Here is a 9,846-nt window from a genome sequence, read left to right as displayed (position 1 = left end):
TTCATAAATTCATTCTTTTTAATAGCTGAGTAGTACTCCATTGTGTAAATGTACCACATTTTTTGTATCCATTCCTCTGTTGAGGGGCATCTGGGTTCCTTCCAGCTTCTAGCTATTATAAATAGGGCTGCTATGAACATAGTGGAACCTGTGTCCTTCTTACCAGTTGGGACATCTTCTGGATATATGCCCAGGAGAGGTATTGCGGGATCTACAACTAATGTGAATCAGAGGAAGATGGGACATGGCCTCACTTGAAATAGAGAGACTTTCTCTGAGATGAATTTTGAAAGGCAGGTGTTTTAGTTTAGTTTCTATTACTATAATAAACACCATAACCAAAAGGAAGATGAGGGAAGAAAGTATTTATTTGTCTTACCCACAATCCATCTTGATGGAAAATCAGTGCAAGAACTCAAGGTAGGAACCTGGAGGCAAGAATGGAAGCAGAAACCATGAAGGAATACTTAATGGTTTGCTTCTCATGGTTTGCTCAGCTTGCTTTTTCACACTGCTCAGGGTTTCTTGCTTAGAGGTAGTACTGTCCTTCATCAGCTCTCCAACTCAGCAAGCTCAGTCTGAGCACATCAACCAATAGTCAAGAAAGTACCCTACAGACTTGCTTATAGTTTTGATGGAGGTATTTTCTCAGCTGAGGTACCTTTTTCCGGATAACTCTAGTTTGTGAGAAGTTGGCACACATGCATGCACAGGCACACACACACACACACACACACACACACACACACACACACAGAAAGAGAGAGAGAGAGAGAGACAGAGACAGAGTCAGAGACAGAGGGGGGAGAGAAACAGAGCCAAAGACAGAGACAGAGACAGAGAGGTCAGGAAGTAATCTTTTCTACTGAAAGTTATCTTCTAGGGAGAAAGCAAAAGTCTAGAGTAATTGAGGGCCAACACCTTCTGAGAAAGCGAGTAGCCATTATAAAGCTCAGAGCTGAAGATGGGAATGTGCATGCTACAGGCATTTCAGAGCCATCCTCCTTAATATTCATTTACACAAGGCAATAAATTCTCCTTTTGGCTTCAAGGGGTTTGATTTTCTGTCTGATAAAATGCATTACCATTAAGTTTGTGAAGAATAATAAGTTGTGAGCTTTGTCCACTTGTATCTTACTCTAGTCACCATAATGTTCTGAAGAAAAAATCCTGGAAAAGTTCAAAGGCATATAAGTACTTAGAGCAAAGTAGAATGCTTACCCAAGACAAGTTGAACATATCAGTTGACAGAATTAGGAGCTAGAAGACACTAAGAGCAGGTTAAAAAAAAAAAAACAACTTGTCTGGGGGTAAAATGTGGGAGACTATGTATATAATGTTCTCCTCTTTGATCAGCAAATCATTTGAAAGGATTTGAAATGAATAAGAAATCCTATTAGTAAATAATGGAGAATACTTCTGTGAAGTTAAAAAATTACTTAGGAAGCCTATGTTTACATTTTAGAAACATTAATTACACTTTGAAGTTGTAATTTTGTTTTATCTTTATTTCTGTGTGTGCATACATGTCATTCTTCAAGTATCTTCTACCTTGTGTTGAGACAAAATCTCTCCTTGACTCAGAACTTAACCATATATATGATAGACTACCTGTCTATCGAGCTTCTGAGGATTCGCCCAACTCCACTTTCCATCCCACTACCACTATACTTACATGTGCTTCCCACCACACTAGTCCTTTTTATGGGTTCTGGGCATCTGAATTCAGGTCTTCATGCTTAAAAGGCAGGTGCTTTTAGGGCTGAGTCATCTCTCTAATACTGTACTTAATATTTTATTTATTTTTTAAAAATATTTTCTTTATTTACATTTCAAATGTTATCCCCTTTCCTAGTTTCACCTCTGAAAATCCCCTATACCCTCCCCCTTCCCCTGCTCCCCAACCCATCCACTCCCACTTCCTAGTCCTGGTATTCCACTATACTGAGGTATAGAGCCTTCACAGGACCAAGAGCCTCTCCTCCCACTGATGACTGACTAGGCCATCCTCTGCTACATATATAGCTAGAGCCAGAAGTTCCACCATGTGTTTTCTTTGATTGGTGGTATAGTTCCAAAAAGCTCTGAGGAGTACTGGTTAGTTCATATTGATGTTCTTCCTATGGGGCTTCAGACCCATTCAGCACCCTGAGTACTTTCTCTGGTTCCTTCATTGGGTACTTTGTGCTCCATCTAATGGATGACTGTAAGGATCGACTTCTGTATTTGCCAGGTACTGGCAAAGCCTCTCAGGAGACAGCTATATCAGGCTCCAGGCTCTTGTTGGGATCTGCCTGGTGTCTGGGTTTGGTGGTTGTTTGTGGGATGGATCCCCAAGTGGGGCAGTCTCTGGGTGGTTGTTCCTTCAGGCTCTGCACTGAACTTTGTCTCTGTAACTCCTTTCATGGGTATTTTGCTCCCCCTGCTAAAGAGGATTCTGAGCTTCTGGGCTAATATCCACTTATCAGTGAGTGCATATCATGTGTGTTCTTTTATGATTAGGTTACCTCACTCAAAATGATATCCTCCAGTTTCATCCATTTGTCTAAGAATTTCATAAATTCATTGTTTTAAATAGCTGTATAGTACTCCAATGTTTAAATGTACCACATTTTCTGTATCCATTCCTCTGTTGAGGGACATCTGGGTTCTTTTCAGCTTCTAGATATTATAAATAAGGCTGCTATGAACATAGTGGAGCACGTGTCCTTTTTATTGTGGAACATTTTCTGGATATATGCCCAGGAGAGGTATTGCGGGATCTTCTTTCCAGAGTGGTTGTACAAGCTTGCAGTCCCACCAGCAATGAGGAGTATTCCTCTTTCTCCACATCCTCGCCAGTATCTGCTGTCACCTGAATTTTTGATCTTAGCCATTCTGACTGGTGTGAGGTGGAATCTCAGGGTTGTTTTGATTTGCATTTCNCTGATGATTAAGTATGTTTAACATTTTTTCTAGTGCTTCTCAGCCATTCGATATTTCTCAGTTGAAAATTCTTTGTTTAGCTCTGTGCGCCATTTTTTAATCAGGTTATTTGATTTTCTCGAGTCCATCTGCTTGAGTTCTTTATATATATTGCTTATTAATCCCCTATCTGATTTTGGATTGGTAATGATCCTTTCCCAATTTGTTGGTGGCCTTCATGTCTTATTGACAGTGCCTTTTGCCTTACAGAAGCTTTGCAATTTTATGAGGTCCCATTGTGACAGTGTTTTCAAAACATCAATATGATATTTTTACCCCTCCTTCCACTAGGCTATAGGCTGCTTATGGTTAGAAACCACATCGTATTCTATTATCCAAATTTTTATGTACTAAACATGATGAGATGGTAGACCCTGATGCAGCTACATGAAATCAAAATGATTTAGGACCAATTATTTGGGATAGAGGCAGTAACATGCCAAAAGTTCACAACTAGCTGGTTTATTTAGTCAATTTCAGGTTAGCCAGGATTATATAGCTAAATCCTGTATCAGAAAACAGTCTCAAAATTTGCAAGAATGTATACTTTCTGATACAGGAGTAGGGAATTGAAAGAGCAGAAGTTGTTGATTAATTGTGATTGTCAACTTGACAGGCTCTATAAACAAGTAGGAGACAAGCTTCCATGCATGTCCATGCTTGTAAGAAATTAATTAGATTAAGTTAATCTTTGGGCAAGTGTATGAGAATGATGATTTCTATTACATTAAATGAAATAGGAACATGTGGTGCAAGAGTCGGGGACAACAATCTCTTGCCTTGGAAACTGGACTGCATTTAAAGAAAACTAGGTTAGCACCAGCATTTACCATTCTCTGCTTCCTGACTTTGGATACTATGTGACCAGGTGCCTCAGGCTACTACTGCCGCAAAGACTTTACTACTATGTACTATACACTTAAACAGGGATCTTAAATTTATCTTTTTTTAATAGGGTTATTTGTTTTTCTGGAGTCCAACTTATATATATATATATATATATATATATATATATATATATATATATATATATATATATATGATATTAGTCCCCTATCAGATTTAGGATTGGTAAAGATCCTTTCCAAATCTGTTGGCGGCATTATTGTTTTATTGACAGTGTCTTTTGCTTAACATAAGCTTTGCAATTTTATAAGGTCCCATTTGTCAATTCTTGATCTTACAGCACAAGCCATTGCTGTTCTGTTCAAGAATTTTTCCCTTGTTCCTATATCTTCAAGGTTCTTCCCCATTTTCTCCTCTATAAGTTTCAGAATCTCTGGTTTTATGTGGAATTCCTTGATCCAGTTAGACTTGAGCTTTGTACAAGGAGATAAGAATGGATCAATTTACATTCTTCTACATGATAACCGCCAGTAAAGCCAGCACCATTTGTTGAAAATACTGTCTTTTTTCCACTGGGTGGTTTTAGCTCCCTTGTCAAAGATCAAGTGATCATAGGTGTGTGGGTTCATCTCTGAGTCTTCAATACTATTTCATTGATCTACCTGTTTGTCATTGTACCAGTACCATGCAGTTTTTATCACAATTGCTCTGTAGTACAGCTTTAGGTCAGGCATGGTGATTCAACCAGAGGTTCTTTTATTGTTGAGAATAGTTTTTGCTATCCTAGGATTTTTGTTTTTCCAGATGAATTTGCAAATTGTCCTTGCTAACTCGGTGAAGAATTGAGTTGGAATGTTTATGGGGATTGCATTGAATCTGTAGATTGCTTTTGGCAAGATAGCCATTTTTACTATATTAATCCTGCCAATCCATGAGCATGGGAGATCTTTCCATCTTCTGAGATCATCTTCAATTTCTTTCTTCAGAGACTTGAAGTTCTTATCATAAAGATCTTTCACTCCTTAGAATCACACCAAGCTATTTTATATTATTTGTGACTATTGTGAAGGGTGTTGTTTCTCTAATTTATTTCTCAGCCACTTTATCCATTGTGTATAAAAAGGCCACTAATATGTTTGAGTTAATTTTATATCCAGCTACTGCATTAAAGCTGTTTATCAGGTTTAGAAGTTCTCTGGTGGAATGTTTAGGGTCACATATATATACTATCATATCATCTTCAAATAGTGATATTTTGACTTTTTCCTTTCCAATTTGTATCCCCTTGATCTCCTTTTGTTGTCGAATTGCTCTGGCTAGGAATTCCAGTACTATATTGAATAGGTAGGGAGAAAGTGGTCAGTCTTTTCTAGTCCCTGATTTTAGTGGGATTGCTTCAAGCTTCTCACCATTTAGTTTGATGTTGGCTACTTGTTTGCTGTATATTACTTTTATTATGTTTAGGTATGGGCCTTGAATTCCTGATTTTTCCATGACTTTTATAATGAATGGGTGTTGGATTTTGTCAAATGCTTTCTTCACATCTAACGAGATGATCCTGTGGGTTTTTTTTCCTCTGAGTTTGTTTATATAGTGGATTACATTGACAGATTTCCTTATATTAAACCATCCCTACATCCCTGGAATGGTCATGGTGGATGATCATTTTGATGTGGTCTTGCATTCAGTTTGTAAGAATTTAATTGAGTATTTTTGCATCGATATTCATAAGGGAAATTGGTCTGAAGTTCTCTTTCTTTGTTGGGCTTTGTGTGATTTAGGAATCAGAGTAATTGTGGCTTCATAGAATGAGTTGGGTAGAGTACCTTCTTTTCCATTTTGTGAAATAGTTTGAGGAGAATTGGAATTAGGTCTTCTTTGAAAGTCTGATAGAATTCTGCACTATACCCATCTGCTCCTGGGCTTTTATTTTGTTTGGGAGACTATTAAAGACTGCTTCTATTTCTTTAGGGGATATGGGTATGTTTAGATCATTAATCTGATCCTGATTTAACTTTGGTATCTGGTATCTGTCTAGAAAATTGTTCATTTCATCCAGGTTGTCCAGTTTTGTTGAGTATAGCCTTTTGTAGAAGGATCTAATGGTGTTTTGGATTTCTTCAGGATCTGTTGTTATGTCTCCCTTTTCATTTCTGATTTTGTTAATTANNATNNTNTCCCTNTGCCCTCTANTNAGTCTNGCTAAGGGTTTATCTATCTTGTTNATTTTCTCAAAGAACCAGCTCCTGGTTTGGTNGATTCTTTTAATAGTTCTTTTTGTTTCCACTTGGTTGATTTCAGCCCTAAGTTTGATTATTTCCTGCCATCTATTCCCCTTGGGTGAATTTGCTTCCTTTCATTCTAGAGCTTTTAGGTATGCTGTCAGGCTTCTAGTGTATGCTCTCTCTAGTTTCTTTTTGGAGGCACTCAGAGCTATGAGTTTTCCTCTTAGGACTGCCTGGGTTGTGTTTGGGTATGTTGTGGCTTCATTTTCATTAAACTCTAAAAAGTCTTTACTTTCTTTCTTCCTTGACCAAGGTATCATTGAGTAGAGTGTTGTTCAGTTTTCATGTGAATGTTGGTTTTCTACTATTTATGCTGTTATTGAAGATCAGCGTTAGTCCCTGGTATAATAATAATTACAATATTTTTGTATCTGTTGAAGCCTGTTTTGTGACCAATCATATGGTCAATTTAAGAGGAGGTACCATGAGGTTTTAAGAAGAAGGTATATCCTTTTGTTTTAGGATAAAATGTTCTGTAGATACCTGTTAAATCCATTTATTTAATAACTTCTGTTAGTTTCAATGTGTCTCTGTTTAGTTTCTGTTTCCAGGATCTGTCCATTGATGAGAGTGGGGTATTGAAGTCTCCCACTATTATTGTGTGAGGTGCAATGTGTGTTTTGAGCTTTACTAAAGTTTCTTTAACAAATGTGGCTGCCCTTGAATTTGAAGCATAAATATTAAGGATTGAGAATTCATCTTGGTAAAGTTTACCTTTGATGAGTATGAAGTGACCCTCCTTGTCTTTTTTGACAGCTTTGTGTTGGAAGTCAATTTTATTCGAAATTAAAATGGCTACTCCAGCTTGTTTCTTCGGACCATTTGCTTGGAAAATTGTTTTCCAGTCTTTCACTCTGAGGTAGTGTCTGTCTATTTCCCTGAGTTGGGTTTCCTGTTAGCACCAAAATTTTGGGTCCTATTTGTGTAGTCAGTCTGTTAGTCTGTGTCTTTTTATTGGGTAATTGAATCAATTGATATTAAGATATATTAAAGAAAAACAATTGTTGCTTCCTATTATTTTTGTTATTAAACTTGGGATTCTGTTCTTGCGGCTGTCTTCTTTTCAGTTTGTTGACAGATTACTTTCTTGCTTTTTCTAGGGTGTAGTTTCCATCCTTGTGTTGGTGTTTTCCCTTTATTATCCTTTGAAGGGCTGGATTCATAGAAAGATATTGTGTGAATTTGGTTTTATCATGGAATACTTTGGTTTCTCCATCTATGGTAATTGAAAGTTTTGCTGGGTATAGTAGCCTGGGCTGGCATTTGTGTTCTCTTAGGGTCTGTATAACATCTGTCCAGGCTCTTCTGGCTTTCATAGTCTCTGGTGAAAAGTCTGGTGTAATTCTGATAGGCCTGCCTTTATATGTTACTTGACCTTTTTCCCTTACTGCTTTTAATATTCTATCTTTATTTAGTGCATTTGTTGTTCTGATTATTATGTGTCGGGAGGAATTTCTTTTCTGGTCCAATCTATTTGGAGTTCTGTAGACTTCTTGTATGTTCATGGGCATCTCTTTCTTTAGGTTAGCGAAGTTTTCTTCTATAATTTTGTTGAAGATATTTGCTGGCCCCTTAAGTTGAAAATCTCCATTTTCATCTACTCCTATTATCCATAGGTTTGTTCTTCTCATTGTGTCCTAGATTCCTTGGATCTTTTGAGTTAGGATCTTTTTTTGCATTTTGTATTTTCTTTGATTGTTGTGTGCATGTTCTCTGTGGAATCTTCTGCATCTGAGATTCTCTCTTCCATCTCTTGCTGATGCTCGTATCTATGTTTCCTGATTCCTTTCCTAGGGTTTCTATCTCCAGAGTTGTCTCCCTTTGGGTTTTCTTTATTGTTTCTACTTCCAGCTTTAGATCTTGGATGATTTTGTTCAATTCCATCACCTGTTTGTACGTGTTTTTCTGTAATTCTTTAAGGGATTTTGTATTTCTTCAAGGGCTTCTACTTGTTTAGCATTGTTTTCCTGTAATTCTTTAAGGGCTTTGCCCTGGATTTTTTTTTTTTTATTCTAAAATTTTTTAATTAGGTATTTTCTCCATTTACATTTCAAATGCTAACCCAAAAGTCCCCCATACCCTCTCCCCCCACTCCCCTAACCACCCACTCCCGCTTCTTGGCCCTGGTGTTCCCCCTGTACTGAGGCATATAAAGTTTGCTAGGCCAAGGGGCCTCTCTTCCCAATGATGGCCGACTAGGTTATCTTCTGCTACATATGCAGCTAAAGACGTGAGCTCTGGGGGTACTGGTTAGTTCATATTGTTGTTCCACCTATAGGATTGCAGACCCCTTTAACTCCTTGGGTACTTTCTCTAACTCCTCCATTGGTGGCCCTGTGATCCATCCAATAGCTGACTGTGAGCATCCACTTCTGTGTTTGCCAGGCACTGGCATAGCCTCACAAGAGACAGCTATATCATGGTCCTTTCAGTAAAATCTTGCTGGCGTATGCAATGGTGTCAGCGTTTGGAGGCTGATTATGGAATGGATCCCCGGGTGTGGCAGTCTCTAGATGGTCCATCCTTTCGTCTCCCTACTGTATTTCTTTAAGTGAGTTATTAATGCCCATCTTGAAATCCTCTACCACCATCATGAGATATGATTTTAAGTCTGAGTCTTGCTTTTCTGGTGTGTTGGGGTATTCAGGACTCGCTGAGGTGGGAGTGCTGGGTTCTGATGATGGTGAGTGGTCTTGGTTTCTGTTAGTAAGATTATTACGTTTACCTTTCGCCATCTGGTAATCTCTGGCGTTAGTTGTTGTAGCTGTCTCTGGCTGAGCTTGTTCCTCCTGTGATTCTTTTAGCCTCTGTCAGCACTACTAGGAGTCCAACTCTCTCCTGAGTCTCAGTGGTCAGAGTACTCTCTGCAGGCCACCTCTCTTCTGACAGGGGAGGAGCGCAGAAGTCTGGAGCTCAGATCTGCTTCCTGGCTAAAGATGATGGCCTGAAACTGGGCCTGTCCCAGAAACTATGTTGCTTCTGCAGTCCGCAGGCATTCCTGTGCAGACTGGGCTCTAAGGGGACCCGGGATACAAGATGGCTCTCTTACCTGCTCCAGAGGTTAGAGCTCTCCCTGGAAGCCATCTCTTCTCTGGTTGGGAAGGAGCACAGGGGTCTGGAGTTCAGATCTGCTTCCTGGCTGAAGATGATGGCTCAAAACAGGCCTGTCCCAGAAGCTATGTTGCTTCTGCAGTCCGCATGAAAGACAATTTAATAAATCTCCCTCCAAATATGTATTCATTCTATCAAATTCTACTCCTCTAGAGAACCCTAACCAATGCACATAGTGAGGCATTGAAAGAAAGAAAGAACGAAAGAAAGAAACCCAAACCAAAACCCAAAACAATAATAAAATGACACACCAAAGAAAATAAGTTACATATACATCCTTCCGCAACCCTATGGGTGGAACAACATCATGAACTAACCAGTACCCTGGAGCTCTTGACTCTAGCTGCATATGTATCAAAAGATGGCCTAGTAGGCCATCACTGGAAAGAGAGGCCCATTGGACATGCAAACTTTATATGCCCNAGAGAGGCCCATTGGACATGCAAACTTTATATGCCCCAGTACAGGGGAACGCCAGGGCCAAAAAAAATGGGAAAGGGTGGGCAGGGAAGTAGGGGGGAGGGTATGGGGGACTTTTGGGATAGCATTGGAAATGTAATTGAGGAAAAGATGTAATAAAAAATAGTTTTATATGAAAAAAAGATAATGATGTGATGTTTTTCTTTGAGTTTAAAAAAAA

The sequence above is a fragment of the Mus caroli genome, chromosome X (genome assembly GCF_900094665.2).
Source record: "Mus caroli chromosome X, CAROLI_EIJ_v1.1, whole genome shotgun sequence".
Classification (NCBI taxonomy): domain Eukaryota; kingdom Metazoa; phylum Chordata; class Mammalia; order Rodentia; family Muridae; genus Mus; species Mus caroli.
The sequence above is the reverse complement of the archived record's forward strand: the minus strand, read 5'-3'. Positions refer to the sequence as shown.